Below are 23771 nucleotides of genomic sequence, written 5' to 3' on the forward strand. Positions count from 1 at the left end.
TGTCATCACCAACAAAAACTTTAAGTGTTTTTGACTTTAACTTCAAGAGTACCCTGGATAGTAATTATTAGTCACGTGTTGCATGACATATGTTTTACCCCAATCCATTACATTGCTATGTTTGTGAATATATAGTTAGATTTTGTAATCACCGTTAACATTATAACTGTAATTGAAGCCTTGTGAACTATACTGAAAGGTGTTTGAGCCTAGAGCCTTTTTGTCTTGAAAGCAATTTCCACAAATATGCTGTTGCAGGTTTACACTAAAACAAACAGGTTTATGTACTTATTTATTTTCTCAATTACTAGCAAGTTAGTTTAGAATTTGCTTTTATTATTAAGTGATTAATAATATAGCTGCGGCTGCTTGACTGAGGCAGGGTTTGAGACTCTGGAGTCTGTGCTGAGGCAGATCGCTGTGATAGCCCGTGTTATTAGTGGGAGGAGAGTGCGAGGGCCGTCTGATAATTAACTCTGATTATTGCACTAATATTGTGGCACTCCTGACGCTCCCCTAGATTTATGACTGTGGGAAAATAAACAAATGAAATGTAGGTGCTGGAGCAGAAAGAATAAGCTATTACCAGCGCTGTAATTACAGCCGTCCCGAGACTACGAATTAGTTGATTAATTACAGGATGCCGATAGATTACAGGGGAATCTAAAGCGCTTTAAAGCAGCTGAAATATCTAATTGAACAAAGGCCCTTCTCTGCGCTGGATAATTCGTCAGCTCCGAAAGCCTCAAATCAAACCATGTTTTAATAAATGTTGCTGAACTGCTCCAAGGCGTTTCTCTCTCTCTCTCTCTCTCTCTCTCTCTCTCTCTCTCTCACAAACACACACACACACACACACACACACACACACACACACACACCCATGCCAATAGTGAAGAATGAGTTAGTGTTGTAGCCTTTACTTATTTTGTTGTATCTGTTTAGAGTTTGAGATGTTGCTGAAGACATTTTGGAGCAAACTAAATACATTCCAAAATGATTTCTGTTCAGCTAATTATTTTATGCTTATTCTGAAAATGAGTCACATGGGCTATCGTCTTGAAGAATGAGTGGATAAATATTGTCAAAGAAAGAGCTGATCACGTTAAGATTCTCATTTTCTGATTAAGAAATGTGGGATTTGATTTGATTCCTATATCACAGGCACTCCAGGATGAGTAATGAGAGCAGTAATATCAGAGTGAATCTCCTCGGCTGGAGACATACTCATACACTTCACCCCCGATATTAATAGAGTCAGGAAAGGACGGCTTGAAGGAAATTAATCGTTAAAATGATGGATGAACTACGAGTCTTCCCACGCTCGTGTTAAGGTTATTTTGATAAAGATGTATATTTTGAAGTCTCCTGGACAGAAGGTCAGCACATGTGCTTCCTGGGTCAACTGGAATTCCGTGTGGGTTGCTTTTAGTGTTGTGAGTGCACCAGCCCTGATAACTTTTAACCCACAGTCAAACGATCAGGTCAAACAACAGCTCTGTTCATCTCTGACATGCTGCATTTGTCGGTGCTGATCTCTTCAAATATAGGAAATTCATACTATTTGCCAAATTTGCATTTGCATGGAAACATACACTAAAAGAAGTGGTGTAACAATAATAAAAATCAAAATCAGATTTCTATGGGGAAAGATAAGTCTCAAAATACTTTACAAATGCATAAATGTTAAACACATGTCACAAAGGTTTCACTATTCACAAATGAATACATCTTAATATGTGTCTCACCGTCTGCAGTTTGTAAACGGTGGCTTGTTCGCCTGCTGGCCACATTTGTAGATCAGGCTGCATTTGTATTATAATATATATATATATTATTTTTGTTCTGTCTTTTTTATTTTGGAAATACTGAACCAAATGTAGAACTGTTATCTGTTATTTAATTTTTAAAATTTCATTATTTTTGTAATAATTGTAGACTAATAGTTATTTATATAGGAATTCAAAGCTTAATCATATCTATATCATTTCTTTTAAAATTCACAAATATTCAGAGCTGATAATATAGGCATATGATAAAGCACACTGGCAAAGTCTGGACTGAGGTTGTGTGTTTATAAGTTTCTTTTTTTTGTGTGTAAGGTGGAAGTCAAGTGTTCATTATAATTTTGGAAAAGAAACTGAAAAAACTGCTTCTGTTCAAGCCTCGTGAACAGACCACACGTTCATTGTGTGATGTTGATCTGAGGTTTGGTCATTTGGGATACTTGGGCTGGGTGCTGGGTCCATTTAATGGACAGGGCTCATGTGTAGGTTGTTGGTTAGTGCTCTCTGAAATGAAGCATTGTTGATTGCCTGACAGAAACTGTGGTTTTGTTTATAGACCGCAGCCACGTTGTTTGGTCTTTATGGAGCTCTACAAATCCCTTCCTTCAAGCAAACATGCTTACTAATCACACTACTAACCCCCTGCCTCTGCACATGCTAACTAATCACCGCAGAGCAGCTTACATCTATAAAAGTGCAGAGTCATGCTGATTCAGCCTGTTCAAACACCGGGCCAACATGCGCTCACCGTAGGTGTGGTCTGATTTGTCTCCGAATGGTCACTCACACTTTAACCTCTTGTATAATGGCCCATCCATCTCTAAATGCAATATATGGTAAGATTCTCTGTGAGTGGAGTTGCTGGACCCGCTGTGGTCAGAAGTGCTTTATCGAAGGGATTTGTTGCTATGTCATTGTGAAGTGCATAGTTTTTTTAACAATTAGAAGGAAGAGTACAGTCACATTTCCTCATTAATCACATTCTGCTCTTTCTGTAAACCCAGCTAGCACTTTTGGATTATACTGGATTAATGGTAATTTTTCAGTAGGTAAAAGGCACAATAATTCATCTGGAATTGCAAAGGCACTCTCTTTAAATGACTGAATTAGTCTATTCAGATAGGACTAAAATCACAGGTACATTACTCCATTTCCACAGGTAAAACCAATGTTGTCTGAATAGTGCTATAAAGGCATTAAAATCCTCATACAGTTTGTTCATATCACTGTCACTGTGAAAATTTCCAGCTTAAAGTGGTAAAGAATTTCACCTCAGGCCTCAACACTGAACACTGTTTACCACTTCTGTGCCAAATGATTTCTTTAATATTTGCTAAGAAAAATAAAAGCCTTTAGAGATTTTTATTAAAAACAGTCTGTATTTGAATAATTTTCGCAATTATTCGAAAATTAATCGAACTATTATTATAAATATTCAGAACTTTTAATCTTGTCTTTATCGATTATATCATATAATTTTTTTCAGTTATGTCCCCACCGTGTGTTCATGTACTGTCCCTTTTAAAACCACGGTGTGAAGCTGTAGTCACGTGATTATGCACCTGTCTGCAACATAGAAGCAACCTGAACACAGAGGCTGACCAAATTACTCAGACTGCTCATCACAAACAAAAACACAGCGTCTCTGGTTTGGCCGTTTTGTGTTTTGACTATATTTAAGACAACAATGAACAAAAAGAAGTCAAATGTAAATTCTGAGAAAAAACTGTTTCAGCAACCAAAGCACAATCACACACCAAATACAAACAGTGCTCAGAAAACAAGAGAAGAACAAGCTCCCAGAAACATTAGAAGAAAAAATCCCATATTTAATACTGGAGCATATTTACAGTACAAGCCTCGTCAATGAGGGTCAAAAATAAAACAATCGTTCATTAATCACAATCATGGTAAAATGTACAGTTAATCGTGATATTGATTTGCATTCATATCGTCCAGCACTAGTCTGTTACTATATTACTATTAAGTTTTTCTTTAATTTTTTTCATATCAAATGTTGAATTAAAATGAAAATATAATGACAGAAATTGTGCTTTAATATCAACTAGCAATGGCATATTTTCCCTCTATAGACGATGTGGTAATTATTTTTATTCAATGAACAAAACATATTTTGTTGAAAAATGTCTTAACTTTTACATACAACTGTATTATTCTTTTTAAAATAAATCTTTTTAAAATTTCCTAAAATTGAAATCTGGACCCAAATAATGCAGCAGTAACTTATGACATAGAAATGTTTCCTTCAAGGGAGGGAAGATATGGCTTATCACAGTCAGTCACTGATGAGATGTATTTAGTTAATTACTTGGAAAATGTGCACAGAGCCATATGAGTGAATGTTACCTGTGGATAGAGTCTTGGCTCCTGAACTGGTGAAGTTTGGATGGAGCTGATTCCAGCTAACAGTATTCAGGGTGAATGTGACAGTTAGAGAACATTTAAATTGAGTTTATTCTGGTTAACAGCACAAAGTTTGAACGTGGCAGAGCCATTGCTTTTGGTTTTCCCTGTGAAGCCTTTGGTTAATCAGGCTCTGCTCTGCTAATTACAGTTGTGGAGCGGAGAGGAAGGCTGGAAGTTTATATTATGTTTTACAATTAGAGTACTGTTAGTGGCATTTATGGGGTTCAGCAGGGTGGGATTTTATAGTGTGCGATGAGGCTGCTATAAAAGGGGGCAAAGAGTGAATCAGCAGATGTGCAGTAGCGAGAATAAAGCTTCAGAGCTGTGGGAATCAGTGTACTAATGTCGAAGATACATGTTACATTCAGGTCCCTACACAGTGAAACCTGAAAGTTTCAACCACTGCTGCTAAAGTCTATGAATGTAGAAAGTGTTTATCTGACAGTATTGTTTAGAAATGTAGCAGTATAAAGCATGTGCAGAAAAAAATGTAACAGTAATATAAACTGATATTGCTAGGTGTGTTTATTTTCTGTGTTGCTTAAGAGCTACTGTTGTTGTAAATGAGGGTCAAACTGAGGGTTAACAGTCAAAATGGTGTGTGTGTGCGCGCGCTTGGGTGCGAGTCTACGTTCCTGTGTGTATCTGTGTGATTTAGTTTTCTTGATTGCCTGTAAAATTCTGCTTATCTCTGATTCATAGTCCCCTGAGAGTGGTTTAATAGAGTCTCAGGGGGGATGCATTTCTGATCAAGGCCCGTCGCTGTTGACCAGAATAACTTAGCTACTTTTTTTTTCTATTTAAATGTGTTTGGCTTTTTTTCTCCTACTGGTGTCAAAATGCTAATGAGGCACTTTGTAATCATGTTAATTGCCCACCTAGCCTCGTGTTACCATATATTCATTGTTTTTGCAGAACTCTATTTACAATCGAGAGGAAAATTAACATGGCTGGTGTCGGCTGAAGATGCGTTGCTTTGTTAGGGTGTGCTTTGGAACCAATTAGGGTGAACCCTCCTCTCCATAGAGGTTTATTGAGAGAGCGAGTAGAGAAAAGCTCAACCTTGTAATGTGTAAAAAGCACATTAACATTGAGGCAGACAGACAGGCCAATGTAATTAGATAAGTGACCATATTTAACTTTCCACATGCAGTGTTGTCCGCTCTTGTCAAGCATGGCTCTTTATTCACGACTAGAGAGTGGAGATGCTTTCTGCTCTGGATATGGCAGCCTAATGAGCTATTAACAAACAGATTGCTGTGTTGCTTTTAATTGCTGTGGTACATTTTATTTTCACTGTAGCGCGTTGCTTCCTTTCCCTCATGATCAATTTAGAGAATATACTGTGATATATAATTGAGTGGAGTTTGAGCTTTGAAGAGAGAGAGAGAGAGAGAGAGAGAGTGTAAGTGCGGGAAAGGCTGACAGAGTAAGTGAACAGACTGAAACATTAAAATAACCAGCAGGGAACATATCATATCATGGCTATTCACTCAAACAGTATGATAGAAAACCAGCAAGACGGTGTAGAGATCTTTGCAGTTGTACGAAAAACTCCAAAACACTTCAGGATACACCTTCACAAAAAAAGGTACGTTAGACGTACATTACTATATAATAGTTTACTTGTGTTCCCTAAAGGTGCATTATATTCTCTTCTCCAGGAACAGAGGGGGACATTTGTAATTTTTTATTACAGAACTGTGTAAAATAAAAGAACATAATATATCCTGGGTGAGGTGTATGAAATCAGCACAATTTTAAAATCTACAATTATAATAGAGTAAGTTACAGTTATGCTTCTTAATTAAAGGTACTGAATTTGTACTGGAACAGTTTTTTTCTGTGTAGTTATTTAATATAAAGTTATAGTTGGAGATGCACTTTGTGCCCAAACATTTAAGGTATACCAGTGGTCACCTTGCTCAATGCCAAGTGCCACTTAGAGAAGTACAGAGCCCTCCAGCATTGGGCTGTGGAACAGAAGATCTATGTGCTTCAATATTCTACAATAAATTCTCTAGTGTTTTAGAGTCCCATTCTGTACTTTTTGGATGAGCTGAAGTAGAGCTTGTGATCTGGAATAAATCATCCATCACCACTACCAGGTCTTACTATTTCTCATGTGGCTGATTGTCATCAAATTCTTACAGAAAGGCTACAGCATTTTGTATAAAACCTTCCCAGAATGGTACAAACCTTCTCAAATAAAAGGATAAAATAGAAGCATGTTATATCCAAGTTTTTTATTTATTTATTTATCATAATATTTTTTTGCGATGAGGAGTTATATACACTTGGAAGGAGAATGTCCCTTTCAGGTTCTTGGTCCAGTCCAGCTGTGTTAACATCCAGTTTGTGAGCTCTGAGGTGTATGAGCATGGGACTAGAGCACTGTCACACCTGCTACAGTGTGGCAGATGGCAAAGAGTCTAGTCCATGAAGGTGCTGCTAATGCACGTGTGCTCCAGAGCCTGGATCACGCAGCAGCCTCCTGCTGGAGTCAGATGAGTTTGGAAGAGCAGCCCCGGAGCACGTGTGCACTAACATCCTGTGTCATGTTGACGTGTGGCTCCGGACGGTGGCCTTGATTGTGGCTGAAGGTTGGTGGATGGAGAGAGGAAGTGACACGTCTGGAATGCTGACCACGGCTATTGCTGGCCACCCTGAGGCCAAGGCACACTGGTCTTTTTGAGGCTGCCAAAACCCTTTGCAATCTGTGTGTGTTTGTGTGTGTGCATGTAAGGGACACTTAGGGGTAAAAATATTTCCCTCTTTCCGAGACAAAAGAAATCATTCCTTCATCTCAAAGAAAATATAGAATTCTAACGCCCTAATATTTTTTACTGCTGCAGTAATGTTTCCAATATAATTCTGTGCTGCATTTTTCTTTAGTTTTTGTTCCTATTGTTATTTCCTATTTACAGAAACAAGATCTGAATATCTCTCCAATTTGCTCAGTGTGTATCATCTCGGTTCCCTACAGAGGGCACTTACAAACCTGTTGGAAAAAATGATTTCCAGCCTTTTCTCCTATTCCCCAGTTGAACGATGGATCAGCTTGCTGTTTCTCTACATTTCAGTAGCAGTTCTTACTCTAGAGGGGCTACAGTGGCTTTCATAATGTATTCTCATTCTCCTGTACTTTACCTTTTCCCCTCCATAAAAGCCTCTGGTGGCTGATTTTGATTGAATGAGAGATAGAGATCACAGTGTCTCTCTTTGGGCTTCTGTCGTATACACACACACACACACACACACACACACACACACACGCACGCACACACACTCTATTAGGATCTGCTTAGATAGAGAATCCCGTCTGCTCTTGTAGAGTCTACGCTGTCTTTTTTTCTGGAGAAGAAAAGCATATACATGTATAGTTCAAGCCTTGTTGTAATGTTGTTTAACAAAACTTGTGCTATGTCCAAAATAATTATTTGCTTATTGAAATATAAGACTGGAACAATAATCTGTTTTGGGCAGTCACAAGGAAGATTACGTAGAATTCTTACCTTAAAATTTGTGATGCTTCACTGATTTGTAACAGGAAGAACAGGGCCCCTGTCATTGCTAATCTGGGCTTAGTACTGCAGAAACTACACTACGTAACTTTTAGAGGAGGGTAGTAAACCAGCCCCACTCCCTCCCCCACCTCATTGTTTTAAATCTATTACACTAGGGAAAGCCCCAGTAGCAAAAAAAACCCAAATGTTATGTAGCGTTTCTTTAAGCTACCTTTGTAAAAATGAAAAGTGTGTGCAAAATAATGCATCTGCAAATAGTATATCTTACATTTCTCATTTTCATCGTAGTGTATATTTAAATATCAAAACAAAAGTGTTATAAACATGATGGTTGTCACCCAGCTCCAGGGTCTTGGGGTTTTGACTGTCGGTGAGGTGTTTGGTGTGTTCTCCCACTGTCCGCATAGGTTTCCTCCTAGTGCTTTGGTTTCCTCCCACCATCCAAAACACATGTAGGTGGATTGGTGACTCAGAAGTGTCCTTGGGTGTGAATGTGTGAGTGTGTGTCACCCTGTGAAGTTCCCCTTCCATGGTGTGTTCCCACCTTAATCCTGAAATGGATTAGTGGTTACAGGCAATGTGTGAATGAATGAATAATATTGTTCTATAAACACTCCTACACAGAAAATAAGTTACATTTGACTAGATTGTACTCTTCAACTTTTTTTACTTTAATGTATAAATCATGTTGTAACATAAGAATGACCAGATTGTGTGAATTTCAAAGGGTAAAATCTGATAAAAGGATACTCCTCAATGTTTATGCTGGATCTGCAGTTTTTGACAATTTGTCTCTCATAAATGTTTCATATATCTTCGTGAGGTTAGTTGCCGTCGGTAATATAGCAGCATTTAGACCTATTCATGATGTGTTTAATATGTCAAGACTGGCTCTGAGAGTCTGGATCTTTGTAGTTTGAGTGGCATTAGCCGTCTCTTTAGAGTTGGGGAGTGTAGGCAGCCTCCAGTGTGAACTCCTAATGACTGAGAAAGGTTAAAGTTTAAGCAGATGGAGTCTCTCAACTCCGGCCAATTTTCCATTTCATTCAACTCATCAATTTGGTGTAATACAAACGCTCTTCACATGGTGCTGAACTTTAAGTAAAATGTAATATTTCAACATTTCTCAAATTCTGTTAATTGATGGAAAATGAAACTGTAATAGAAATACATTTCTGTCATATGTTTAAACATTTATTGATTAGTTATGGGTATTTTCATATATAAGCGTATGAGAAAGATTCTGTTTCATCTCTAATTCTGGATTCTGTGAAAAAGGAATAGATTACATTAACCATATTTTTATCCAGTTAAGCATGTTGTTGGACTAGTGAATATTTCCACTTAAATTCATAGGCAAACACATGTATAATTATGATTGATATATATTGTGAAGATTGAGTTTCTGAAATATCTTCTGTTAGCCCTTCTGAAATAATGAATTTTTATTATTGTTGTTATAAATTATGTACAGTAGAAAAATTGTCCTTAACAAACCTAGCAACTGAACAAGCACAAACGTTCCACACTGACAGTACCATTCTCTGCTGTCGGTGCTCTGTACTGGAGGTTGTTCTATTCACTGTAGTGTGTGTGTGTGTGTGCGTGCGTGTGCGTGCGTGTGTGTGCGTGTGTGTGCGTGTGTGTGCGTGTGTGTGCGTGTGTGTGCACGTGTGTGCACGTGTGTGTACGTGTGTGTGCGTGTGTGTGCGTGTGTGCGTGTGCAGTGTGAGGTTAAAGACTGAGGCAATGGGGATGTCAGATCAGAAACCAAATGCTAATGTAGTGCCTTAAGACAAGAGTTTGTTGTCTAAGTGAATATGCACTTGCTTTATCTGATCATTTTCTTGATGGATACAATAACAGGACACATTTATGCAATATGATCCATTTTTAATGCTGAAAAAGAGACAGAAGGCAGTATTAAGAAAAGGCCCTGAGCCACGCTGGAGTCTCTGGCCTCAGGCAAAGCAATCAGCAGCCAGGGGAAACCGCTTGTGTTTCTGATGTGCTCAGAGAACAGGTTTACAGCTTCATTTGCCTGGCAGACTCACATACATATTTAGTAGACTGTAAACATGAGGGGGGTTCCAGAATCAGTAAAGAGCTCAATATATCACAGAGTGTATAAGATAATCCAAGTACCATTACAATAGTTGCAAGCAAGGGAGAAGTAGATTAAAAGTACCTTATATTTATACAGCTTCATGAATCAGGTAGGTTTTAAGTAGGATTAATTTAAGGTGTGGGGCTTTCCGTAAACTGTATGCAACTGGGATTTTATTTCCTCTTATGGCTGATTCCAGATGACTTTTTTTTGCTAAAGAGAGAAAATGAATTCATTGGCTTTTGTGACTGGTTGGACTTTCTTGTAACTGCACTCACTCAAGTTCAGTGAGACATTTTATTATTAGTGCTTTACAGCGTGTTTCACGGTTGTTTTAGCGCTGTGAAGTCCCTTGTAAGAAATGAATTCATTATGTCAACTAAAACCTGTTTGTTTTTAAGATGAGTCAATAACATTTCTGAGATGTCTGGGCTTCGGTTTATTAAATCCTCCAAAACGAATCGTCTCGCACCTCTGAAGCGATGGAGATGTGTTTGTTATTAATTCATGGTGAGTAATTTCAGCATCTTGTCTGCTCCAGTCCTATGATGTCGTATCATTAATCAGGCGTGTTTTAGCTCAGCCTGTACTCGCGTCATCATGTAAATCATAAACGTGAGATTACATTTACATTTTTAACCCTGTGAAGCCTGAGCTCCGGCTTGTTTAAAGGAATAAGGTTGTAAATTTATACATTACACTTTTATGGTGCCCTTCGCTCGTCCTTGTTCATAATGTAAGCATTAAGAGGTATTACATTTTGTCGCTCTGCTATTTATTTGCTTGTTTAGGCTCATAAAGTAAGTGCGTATTTGTCTTTGTGAAGTGAATTGGATTTCAGTTGAGAGGGCAGGTTCCATTCAGTAACTGCGAGGGTTGTGGTAAATACTGTTAGCGACCCTTTCAGCGATCACCCAGCCAAAACACACACTCATATACACACACACACGCGCGCACACACACACACACGCTCACTCCTGCAGCTTAACGGAGTGTGTGCTCGGGGAGCCGGGCTGCTGCTGGGCTGGGACTCTGTCTTAATCTATCCATTCCCCTCTCCACTAACACGCACATTAAAGCAATATTGCCCTCCTGTCCCCAGCAGACCGTGGACACAATAACTGAGCTCACTACTAGGAAAACACTCCCAAACACTTCTGACACCTCTGGGCTCTCTCATTGCACCCAGGGTACACTGCTACATGGCCACAGGTCAGGGCAGAAGGAAAGTTTCTTTTTTTTTATTTTCCTTTTCCCACCTTTCATTTTATTTCTTTCTTTTCTTTTTTTTTTTTTTTTTTTTTTTTTTTAAATTCCTTTACCCCCCTTCATCCTAGAGACAAAATGAGGGCTTAACCTGTAATGTGCTATACAGGTCCCCTGGTGGCTGTTGAGCTTTTAGTAGTGGGAAATTAGAGAGCTGCTGGCCAGGCTTGGCCTGTCTGGACACAAGCGGAGACGAGCCTCTTTCTGTTTCACTGCACTGCAGAGACAGGCACAGCTAACCTCACCGAGAGACCACAATGTTTATGCCCCAATCTGAAAGAAAGGTGTGAAATTGAGTCTCATTACCATGTCACTTTTGGTGATGTCTTTGGTGAGCCTCGTCTTTACTTTAAGACAGCACCAATAACAGACACATATGTTCAGCCGCACAGATGGCTTCTTTCCTTAGTACAGTATTTCCAAACGAATGTGATGCTCTAGAGTAGCTTTAGGTCATTGTGGCTGTTATTGACAAAAGTGGTGTAAATCCATCCAGCATTGTGGAGTACTGGAACTATGTTTTCTGGATTGAATAAACACAATAAATCATTTTGGGATGAGCACGTGTGCTGTTTGTGATCCAGAATTATTACCCAAAATCAGTACCTGATCTCATTACTTTTCCACTGACTGAATGCGGTGGAAACCTTGAAGTCAGACCAAACCACTAGTGTAAATGTTGAATAAGCAGGTATCTCTAAACTTTTGGAAAAGTACAGCTTTTGGAAAGAGGTAGTAACCCCTTCTTTTAAAAAGCCCAGTCTAAATATTTGGTTAGGCTAATCGGTAACTTACTGTGTTAAATTCGGTTTTATTTTGTATTCATGCTGTGTATTTTGATAATTTTTGTTATATTTGTGTTCATTTATATTGTGTTTATGTTCTAGATAAAATACAGATCAGCAACTGGATGCATCCTACACATGCAAAATTGCTGGGAAACCTGGGAAAATATTTGTGTACCTGTGAAAACAATGTATTTATTGCTGTTAAAACAAAGCCTCTGACCCGCTTGCTGAGTCCTCCTTCGGACAGCGCTGATGGAGATATTTATTTCCCTTAAGCCGGTTATTTCTTCTGCTGCTCCTCTCTTGAAGAGCTGACACATGCTAATAGGTGTTTCCTCTTCTCAGTGATGTCGTCCTGGTGGGAGAGCTTCACCCTGGCCGGCTGAGCTGTCCGTCCTGGCCCTGAAATAAAGCAGGCTAATTTGTCCTCCCCCCTTGGCTCCCTGGCTGAAGCTCTGCCCAGAACGTGGGTGTGTGTCTGCACCTTTCCCATTAATTCTTCACCGGGGCTGTGATGGATAGTTTGTGTTTACTCTCTGCTGCAGCCCTGCGTATGGAATACGAGTCTTTTGAGCGTTACATATTCATACACATGGCTGAGCTGACCTAATGTGTCACGGTGGGCCACTACAAGTCTGTGCCATTGTTTTGAGAATGTGTTAGTCTGGCCAGTTTGTGCACTCTAGAGATAAGGATATCAGTGCAGTGAAAGGGGTTTACGGCAGTGTTCTGTCTACTAAAGGCACTTACACAGTTAAAGGGGCACTCTACCACTTTTCTGCTTCTCAGTCTGGGTCCATTTTCCACTTAAGTGACAGTGTATTTCAGGACCATTTTCCTTTGCCCTTCCAGAAGGCGTATTGACGTAGAATTCTGATGCACTTTCTGCAAAACAATGCACAATATGTTTCTGATAATGGAAAAGACTGTATTTTATTCCGACAGTGGGTTGGCAGGCTTAATAGGACAGCTGGTCTGGGTAGAAAACAATTTTAAGTCAACATAAGTTGTCTTTTGAGCAGCTCTATTTTCAGGGCCCTGCCCAGGTGCTATTTTAGGGCAGCTCGCTCTCCATACAAAACAGACACTATGGGCTGAGGAGGAGCTGTAAAGTGGATAGATTGCCCTCGCAGCCTCTGTCTCTCTTTATTGGCTGCGGTAATTGACATATCCTTGTCATTTATAATCATCTGTGCGTCGCTCGAAAGTTAATTGCTTCCCCCTCTGCATTTGCATGAGGCTCACCTCTGAAGGGCATAGCCGCCCATTAATATTGTGTCATGATGAATTATCACAAATAAAGCCCAACATATTGATTAATGACGGCTGCCGGCCGCTCCTGCTCTCTCTCTCTCTCTCCATCTGAGAAAACATTGGGCCAGGGAGAAAGAGAGAGAGAAGAAGGTATAGTGATGGTGGGGCTGGTTTGGTGGGATCAGGAGTTAAGGTCAGGGTCATTGAGGAGCTCCTGTAGGACAAAGGGGTCATAGAGGTCATGGACTATGACAGAGATCTATTTTAATACAGTTTACTATGTCTGTTACTTACCCATAATTGTAGCACAGTGTGTTCTGATGCATATAATTAGCACTGTTCAACTATAGGAGCCCTCTCCACATTGAAGACTACCCCCAACTGAGGGCATCTCACTGCTCATCCTCATTATAGAAATATTGTGAGCTGCCAGGTTGGTAGGCAATATATGGGTTGAATATTTGTAACTTTTTTTTGTTAATTTCAATAAACACATATGTCATTGAATATTATTCTAATGTCATAACAAGAAACATAATGATAACTGCATAAGTTAGAGGTATCACCAATCTAGTTCTAATGATTGGCATTGGGACAATATCATTCTTACATTGATATTGAAGGGAAAAATAATTAATTTGATCCCGTAATGGATGATATGAACCTGTTTGTCTGATTTAGTGTTTTATCTCTGTATTTTACAAGTGATTTAACAAACTAACACACTATTCCTTATATAACAAACTATTCCTTAAAAAATCTGCTTTAGGTTTAACATGAATATGTGTAATAGCAATGTTGTCCACAACGTATGTTATGTGAGATTATACTCTTTCTTATTTCTTTATGGCACATTGTACCTGCCTTTTTCACATAACCAATAAGCTTGATTAATAATTTCATCATACATGGACCAAGCTTGTATCAACCAAATTGTAACTTTGCGGGAGGAGGAAGGAGTTGTAAATGTAAAATAGATTGTAAATAGAATTCATTCATCATGAAATATCAAATTATTAGAAAAGAAAACGTTATTGTTTTGACAGCAACCAAGTTTTTGAAGAAATGCACCTTCCCGTGATCACATCTGTTTTTTAGTAGTAAATGAAATGATTCTTGGCTAGTATAGAACAGCTTGGATATGGACGGACTGAGGAGGACCTCACCTATAGTGACGCGTAGCCGCTGTCTTCAACCTCCAGCCAGCGTGATTCTGTAACTAAGAGCAGTTAAGCAGCACCCAGCCACACACTGCCTCAACAGCACTTCATTAAATCCCAGCTGAGCGCTGGGGCCCTGTGAGAGGAGCTTGCTGCAGACTCAAATAATCATAAATCTGCTGATGACTGAGGCCAGTGGCAGCCATAAAGACTGCCCCTCAGTGGGTGTAGGGCAACACCATCACCACTGCAACAATGTTTTGGCTCTAGGTTAATGTTAATAACGCCTACCAGTGAAAAGTCATGCATGAGCTTAATGAAATGTCATTTAGAGTTGATAAGATATTCTTTAAAGTCTGTAGGGATAGAACTGTCAAAAATTAGCCATTTTCTAAAAGTGAATGTGGTCGTTGGATCAGAACTTTTACACTATTAACACACTGTGATAAGTTCTGCTTTTCATGACGGATCCTTTTTACTCTGGTCAAACAAACTAAATCCCTCCAGAGTAGCCACCTATTCCATCTATAGATTTTAAACCTGATGATTGTGTGCATGTGTCTTAATGCACTTCCTTGTGTATTTTGTGTGGGAAAATCTGTGTGTGTGTAAATGTCGTTTCTATGATGAATACAGCTCATTATTCAGTGCTGGCTTGCTGGACATAAGCAGAAGCAAGGAAATGCAGAGCTGTCCACCCAGGAAGTTGAGAGACATGGAGTTCCTCTCATTAATGGTGTCCCACCAGGGTCATAACGCATGGCCCAAAATGCACAATGAGTCTACAGAGGAGGGGTGTATTCTAATGAAGCAAACATCCCCAAAGTCATTTCAGATATTGGTATGGGCCAGAGAGAGGGGAAGGGCCAGGGGAATAGCTAACAGGAGCTCATTTCCTCTACTGAAATATTCCAGGTTCTGCGTTAAGGAGCCTCCACTTCGTTAAGAGCTTAAAGGGGCGCTAATTTTGCAGGACATGGAAAAACAGCAGGTTTTGACAGGAATTCCTAAGCGAAGACTGATCCGTAGCCGTGTGACTGCAGTAAAGTTTGCTATGGGTGCTCATCAGTCACAAGGTCTCGTATTAAAACAACAGAGGAGGCTGCGGGGGGGGGGTCTGCCCTGCCTAGTGATATTAAAACAGGGAACACTACAGAAAGCTTAAAAGTGCTTTGGTACATTGGCGATAATGCCTTGAATAAGCAGTTTTTAACGTGTTTTGAGTTTGATGCAGGTTACAGAACAGAAGGGTTGCTGTAGGTTGTGAAAATTAGTGAAAGACTGACCAAGATGATCGCACTTTGTGTTTACTATCCCTGGTCTCCCTGAGGACTCTGTCCCTCCAGAAATATTGCTTTGCTGTGATCACTGTTTTTTTTTGATCACATTTTTCCCTCCACCAGAAGCAGTTTGTTCTTGATCATGCATCAATTCTGTATCTATTAGACATGATTTGAAGTGGAGTGTCATGTCCAGTGTCATGTTTCCTTCAGCCTCTAGAGATGTTCCCTATCCTGCTTAATCCATCCAGAAACCGTACTTTCCCCTCTGCTCTTCCCCTCCGCCTCTGATCCCTCCATCCTCTCGCAGTCACTTTCTCAAGAGTCGGTGAGCGAGGGCCTGGGCCTCGCCCTCATTCATCACTCTGTGTTTGATCCCTTCATTTTTGGGCAGGAAAGAGAGGAGCAGCACTTTTTGCAGCCCTCTCTCCCTGGGCTCTTAACCGTTAGGCCTGTGCTGGATGCAGCCAGCGGAATTAATTGCACCCTGTTACTGGCGATCAGCAAGTTTGCGCGATGCACATGCTGTTCCGCCATATGGCTGCCCACTAGGTGAAGAGTTTGATTAATGTTTCAGAGGCCCCAATTTTTCTCTCTTTCGGCTAATAGCTGATCCCCAGCCATCGGAAAGCCCTGCTCCTCTCCTCTCCTCTTCTTTTGTTCATCTCTTTTCAGCTCACTTCTGCCTTTCAACATTCCATATGCCAAGCAGTGTAATAAATTGCATGACTTTTCTTTTTGTATCGCTGTACTTTGTTCACAAATTTAAACTTGTCACATCCAAGTCTGTGAATTATTTTATTATTTCAGAAAAAATACATTTTATAAATTGTAGACAATAACAGACTATATACTTATCTTAAACTGTTTTTAATTTTAATTAATTTAATTAAAAAATGAATTATTTCCCGCGTATTATACATTGATGTTGCTTTATATATATTTTAGTAGAATCCCACAAATTTTATTATTATTTTTTTTTAATTTGATACTTAAAGATTTTGAATTTAAATGTAGGATCTTGTCTAGTTGTTCTTTGATGTAAAAAATCTATTATAAATGTTTTGTTTAATCAAATTGACTGTAAATGTCATAATTCATTTAAACAAACAAACAAAAAATCTAATCTAACCAGATATTTAAGGAGTGTTAGCCATTATGGAGAAAAGACAAATAAATGGTCAGGACCACCACAGAGCAGGTGTTGTAGGGTGGTGGATTATTCTCTTCACTGCAGTGACACTGACGTAGTGCGAGCGTGATAGTGTGTGTTGTGCTGGTATGAGTGGATCAGACAAACCGTCCTTGTTGGTGCAGCTTGTAGAGGATAAGTCAGAGACAGTAGTTCATCTGTTGCTGCAGGATGCTGTTGGCTGGATATATTTGATTGGTGGACTGAGAGGTGGCAAACAATATATGCTGAGCAACAGATGGGCTACAGTATTTAATTGAAGAACTCCAAAGTGAACCTATAGGCCAAGAGGAGCTGATCAAATAGACTATATGAAGAACCAAGGAGGTCATGTTAATTTCATGGCTGACGTGTGTGTGTGTGTGTGTGTGTGTGTTGGGGTGGAGGGGGGTTAACAGTTTCAAGTGCTGTGGTCAGTGATATATTTCAGTTTCTCTTCAGTATGATATGAATTGATCAGCAGAGAGTAGGATGTGAAAATGATCCTAAACAATTAGAGGTACTTGTACCAGACAGATGCTTTTATGTTTTTCCAGTGCTATTTATTTTGTGTTTTTCTCTAGTGGAATGTAGATGGTGAAATTTTGTATGATGAATAATTTAGGAACAAACCACTCTTGTTATTTTGGCTCAGTAAAAGTTGTGCATGCATAAACCCAGTGTCTTCCCCAATCTGTGAACTTTCAGTTGTGGGGCCTGCCTTTTCTTTCTTTCTCTCCCTCTCTCAGCCTCCCTCCCTATCTCTCTCCCTCTCTCTCTGTAGAATTCTGACTCCTTGTCTCTCTCATTAAGTGTGGCAGCTCGTCTCTGCTAGAATGTGGCCCAGTAGGGCTTTTTTTGAGAGTGCAAGTGTGTGAATGGCTTCTCCTCCAGCGGCCCTCTCTCTCCGGAAGCTTCCGCTCGGCTCGGTAAATCTCCCTGATTGCGCTGTGTACCCCTACACTGATGGGGGTGTTACCAAGGTGGTCAACTCTCCAAAGAGCCACTCTGAATTGCAAATGGTGGCCATAACTCAAATGTAATGCAGAGCTTAGCATGGATGGCCAGTCATTCCTCTCCATTTGGACCATATGGAACAGTCACCCAAGATGCAGGCTAGCGGGGGGTTCTGGAGCAAGAAGGTTGTTATTGTGTCTGCACAAAGTTAGCTATTTATTTTTATTTTGGAAAAGCATGAAGGATTGTAAAGCTAAAAGGAAGGAGAAAGAGAGAGATGAGGCCTTTCTGGAATAAGTGAAGAAACAGAGTAGGAAAATGTATTTTAATGCCGGTCCTGCACAGGCGGTCTACCTTGTTCTGATGGAATTGAAGGCCACTAGAGTTTTGTTGTTCTCAGAACATACTTAGAGCTCTCCTTTGGTGTGAGGAAATATGTTTGACTTTTTTTTTCCTGGTGTTTCTGAAAGTTTGAATAGTTTAGTTACGAGCAATGTGCTGTTCTTGCCACTCACTGGAACCGGACGAAGGAAAGGAGGAGTGCAGGAGGGGTGGATGAGTGCCGTAATTGCACTGTGTATGCTGAATAGTTTTGTAGATGCAAATTTCAATCCCTCCTATTATTTTAATAATCTGCATTTTACTGCTTTTGCATGGATCATTTGTTTGCAAACCAGGTTATTTCGAGAGGGAGGCTCAAGGGTAATTTCATGCTTTAAAGCATTTATACCTATAACTTAATGAGGAAAATGTGTGTTGTTTCCTGTAATATGCAGTGAGAAATTGGACTTTCTGTTCCTAAAGTAAAGGTGTTTATTTTCTTAAATGCTACTGTCTCGCTGTCTTGAGCAAAATCGGTCCAGTGTCTCTATGCGCTTCAAGAAGGATTTGAAAATGGGTTTAGTGTGATCTCTGTTTTAAACTAAGACTGAGATTCTCTTCTCTTCTCCCAGTCAGGAGTGGGGTTGGGGGGAGTCTGTGTGTTCTCAAAAATGAGTAGAAGGACTCATGTAATGTTTTACTGCGTAATATTAACTGATCCTCTCCTCCTTTCTCTTCTCCTCTGTTTTCACTCCAAGTACAGTGTGGTCAGACTCGGACCTGTCTCCAGTTAAACTGGATTTGCAGCCGAGCTGATTGAATTAGTGTGAGGGTAGAAGGGAGTGTTGATGATTTTGTGGGCGTGAGTGTGATTAGGCACTGAGCCTCTGCAGACTGATCTTAATGCACTTAGAGCTGCGCTAGAGATGAACGAGACGAGATGTCCGTGTCGCCGTGCCCATCCATGTCCCCATGCCTCTCTCACCACCAGAGCCTGCTCTGCCAAATCATATTAGTCTGCATGAATTAAAGCAATAACACAATTTGTTTACAACGCATCATTTATTTCCTGTCAAGCAGCGTTCCACCAGTAGGCTACGGTTGCCTGACCTCTGACCTTGTCACGGTTCGCACGCTAAATTTATTACATTCTTCCATGAACCCGGTGATTATGTGTGGAGTGATGGTATTAAACATGCATGATAAGAGCGCGGTGCACTCACACATGCTTTGGCTTTGCTTTGCAAACGGCTTGGGTTTTCACCCTCAGGCCCCATTTTTCTTAATAGCTTTTTATTTTTGTTTGATTGCATTTTAATTCTGTTCACTCGTCTTGATGATGTGGTCCACATCTCAAATAGGGAAATGCCAGTGTAATTAAGAGTCAACCTGTGTCTTTACTCTCCACACACTATAACCCTCTCTATTAATGCACAATTTACTACACATTGATTTTTATTCCTTTGTTAGATTACGCCTCAATCGCTGCTGGTTTAGAAAAAAGTACAAAACTTTTGTGAGAGAAGAATAGTGATCACCTTCTTATATGACACTTTCCTCGCTAAACGGAATTAGCTCAGTGTCATTGTTTGCTTTGTACTTATTACGTGTATTTTATTACAAATAAAAAACAGGGATATTCATGTGAGTACATTGTTTCAAGAAAGTCTTGAAATATGGAGGGAATGTTAGTTATTTTTAATATCCATAAGCTCAAGGGCCACTAGCTCTTCTCCAAATTCAATTAGAGTATCTTCCATTTTCCAGCAATATTTCATATGTTTTAATTCTTGCGCTGAGTGAAATTAAAGCTTAATTGAAATAGGAGAAGAGAGGGGAAAGAGTGCTGCTTTTTTCATGTCTTTCAGCCCTGTGGATACTGAGATGCACAGAATTCTTTTCAAAGAAGTTTGAATTGTTGAAAAACAGAGTGAAATGATATAAAAGTTGATTTGGAACAATGCAGTCATAAAGAGAGAAGCATGTAAAAAAGGAAACTCATTATTTTGTGTCTCTAGGAGCAGTCATTTTGCTGACATTAACAGTATGAAGTTTTGCTCAAGCACAATGCGATTTACCTTGTACAGACTTCATTTAGATCTAACATAGGCAATGGAAATGTCCTTAAATCTTCTTCCTCTGTCCACTAAATTACATACTGAGAGACAGTGAGAAAAAACTTGCAGAATCGCAAAATACAGCCAGTGTAAATATGTAATTGGTAGAGCTTATTTCTGCTTGTGAAATATTGGGGAGCAATAGGTATTGCATTAATGTGTGGTTGTTAGGATATGGGGAAACATGGCAGATGTGTTGGTAAATTTCTGCACAGTGAGCAGATCTGTGCGAGGGCTGTGCAAAATTGGGAGTAAATCTCTCAATATCTCCAGCGATAAAGATGCATTATTTCAATCTACATCACTTTCTGATGCAAATCTAATTTCCCCCTGTAGTGCTAGAGAGAGAGAGAGTGAGAGAGAGAGAAGGATGGACAGAGGGAAGATGAGGCAAGTGGAGAGGAAAAGGACCCCGTGGGTGGTCTTGGAGAGTGTGTGTGTGAGAGAGCAGCCTTTTCCACTTCAGTTGTTCAGAATTAAAAGATGAGGTGTGTTTGTCTCATTTCACCCTTTTCCTTTTAACCTTTATGTGGATGGATGTTTTGGTGTAAGATCATTTTTGATATCTCTGTAAGGGGTGTCATATTTGTGTTTGTGTGTATTGTTTTCCCTTTTTTTCCTTCCCCTCAGTGAAGCCCCTCGGCCCCTGCTCTGACCTCTGTGTGCTGTACTAAAAGCAGAGGTGACGGCCTTGTCCACTTTGTAACTCCTGTAGAATTAGAGACTGAGCCTGAAGACACACACAAACTCTCTCACGCACACCTCACATGTCACATGAGCTGAAGTTAAAGGAAGTTATTTACACACTAAAAACAAAGAGCAAAATGCTGCAGATGAGTGTGCACTCTATTTATGGTAAAGGTGCTCTATAGAATGGGCCCCAAAATTATGCACAAAATTGAGTACCCATGACAGTCGTCTTGGCATTAAAATTCCATAGAATCCAGCTTTTCTAAGGATAAACGAAAAAGGTTCACCAGTGCTTTTCAAAACTCTACAAACAACTGATCACTCACATGAACCACGAATAGGCAGCCCACAGTCCGAGTCCCAGACGCTGTCATATACGGACCTGGACCTGTAACTGATAAACTATTAAGAGCTGTTTAATTTTTAACATAGTGTTAGTTTTAAATACTGTGACTCTTCTAGTCATTATGGTTCAGGTTTAGCGCTCCAGGGAACTCAGACTAATGGCATGTGTTTCAGCATATCACATGTGAGGATACTTAACAAATCAGATCTGTACGTTATGATGAGCACTGTGACTCCAATGAGTGACACACACAGGGCAGGGCTCCAGACATCGATATCCTGGGGCTAGTAAAAATAGCCCAAGGGACGTGATAAAGATCTTTTGGGACACTTTCAAAATGACAGTGTTGTGTGAGTTGAAACCAGAAATCTTAAAAATAAGGGAACAATTACGGGTTAAAATTCTCATAACGCTGAACATGGATTCTGTTTAAAGTTCGTATAAAGTCAAGTCCTTCACCCTAAAGATCCAGTCAGCTTGCTGTTAACAGATAAAGTCCCGCCCTCAAGCAATAAGAACCAGCCAGACTGCTGGTGATGTAAAGAAGCAAGTCCACTGCAACTACAAGTAATTAGGGACTTTATTTACATATGCATTGTTTTTTTTTTTTTTTTAATCATTGTTTTATTTGTAAATTTCACTTGAAATGAGGAAAGGACATTTTATTAGAGTATTTGTTATTTAGAATGTTTTTAAGTCTTGTTGTTTATTTAAATGTAATTGAAAGGGTAATTTGATTTGAAATTCCGTTGTTATCTACATAAAATATTTCTATAATTATAAGGCTACTTAAATATTCAGTATATGGCACTGATCATAATGTAAGTTATATATTATGACCTTGGCTTGAGAAAACTTTCTCTAACTGGACCTTAATGAATTTAATTAATTACCCCTGCTGTATATCACAGCCACATCGAAAGATTTCAGAGGTATTTCTATAAAGAAATCAAAACATACAAAAAAAAAACAAAAAAACATATAGGAAGTAACCAATATTAATGCTATAACGAACGATGGTGTTAAAAGAGGATTCACCAAAATTTCGGGACACTTCCTGAGTCAGTACTTTTTGCAGTGGTAGTAAATCACCAGACATTCAAATAATTGAATACCACCACCTCACCTATCAGTAGTTTTGTGATCAGCTTTTTTTCTCAATTTTATTCCAATCCCTACATTTTTAATGAATGGGGTTCTAAGGTAAAATAGCTAAGGTAAAATTGTCCACATGGCATAAAACTTGTGTAGTTTTAGTTCAGGTTCTGGGTAGTAAAAAAGGGTTATATTTGCAATGTACTAAAACAATGGTTCCTATCAACATCATTGTAAAGAAAATTTGAGTTAGTACGTTTATCTGTAATTCACTTTATATCTCAACAATTCTGTAATGCAGGGGAAAAAACCCAGACTGGAACAACATTTTAAGTTTTTCAGTCCTTTTCTATTGTTTGTCAACAAACCCAACTGTGTTTGCTCTTATTTACACACGCAGTAAAGATTTATTATTAATTATTCTCACTGTTAATATGAGTGAAGATGAGCAATCTTTAAAGCAACCCCCTCCCAAACACACTCTCGCTGCTTGATACGTGCTTCACACCCATTAGTCTGTAGCCTCCTCCTGTGGATGTCAGCTTTGAGAGGCTTGGTAATTAACACATTTTAATCACTCTTAATGATGAATGCATTTCACCTACAGTCTTAGAAAAATAAAGGTGCTAAAAAATGGTTGTAGGTAGTGAGGTAGAGAAGACCCAAACCCCAAAAATGTTCCTAAATAAACCTAAAGAAGAGCGATTTTTAAAGGGTGTTATAGTGTGCACGTGTGAAGTTTGACAAACCTCCAGATAATATAAATGCTATGTACCTTTTCCTTCGAGTTCTTCGGAAACTGTTTAATACAAAAACTTTCATTTTTTTCGGAGCATTGAATCTGTCCCACGGTTTTCTCTGTGGTGTGTTTGTTTCTGTTTCTGTTTGAGTGTGTGTGTGTGTGTGTGTGTGTGTGTGTGTGTTTGCGTCTGGGTGTGTGTTTCTCCCTTTTCTCAGCTGGAAAATCATTGTGTGTCCTTGTAGCTCCTTCTCCATATCTCCCAGTGCTTGATTTGTAACTTGATTTCAGCCGAGGGAAAACCTGTAGATTATCTGCCTTTCATTAGGAGGAGAGAGGGAGAGAGAGAGGCGCGCCCGTCTCACAGAAAGAAGAAATCAATTTAATATAGACTTAACTTGGGGAAATTGCATATTCTCCTTCTATGTGCTGAACAGGCACTTTTCTTCCAGTGCTCAGGAGGGACCAGCCTCTTTATTAATTGTGCTGTGCGTGTGTGTGTGTGTGTGTGTGTATGTGTGCGCGTGCGTGTGCGCGTGTGCATGAGCTCATGTGCGTTTGTGTATCCCATCGTGTGTATGTGTGTGTGTATGTTTCAAAGTTTAAACCTCTCCTCATGCTTCTGCATTCCCGTGCCTCACCTCTGTTTTAGACTGAGAGATAAGATGAGGAGGAGACTGAGAAGAGGAAAGAGCTTGAATAGGAAAAGAAAAGGAAAAAGAGCAAGAAAGTGTGTGTG

The 23771-nt window shown here is 39.5% G+C and overlaps 1 protein-coding gene across 3 annotated transcripts in view; it reads left to right on the forward strand.

Annotated features, from left to right (window-relative positions):
* Positions 1-23771, forward strand: part of wwox (WW domain containing oxidoreductase) — a 185598-nt gene that overhangs the window by 14411 nt on the left and 147416 nt on the right. The gene's annotated exons all lie outside the window — the stretch shown is intronic.

This window comes from Hoplias malabaricus, chromosome 4, assembly GCF_029633855.1.
Source record: "Hoplias malabaricus isolate fHopMal1 chromosome 4, fHopMal1.hap1, whole genome shotgun sequence".
Lineage (NCBI taxonomy): Eukaryota > Metazoa > Chordata > Actinopteri > Characiformes > Erythrinidae > Hoplias > Hoplias malabaricus.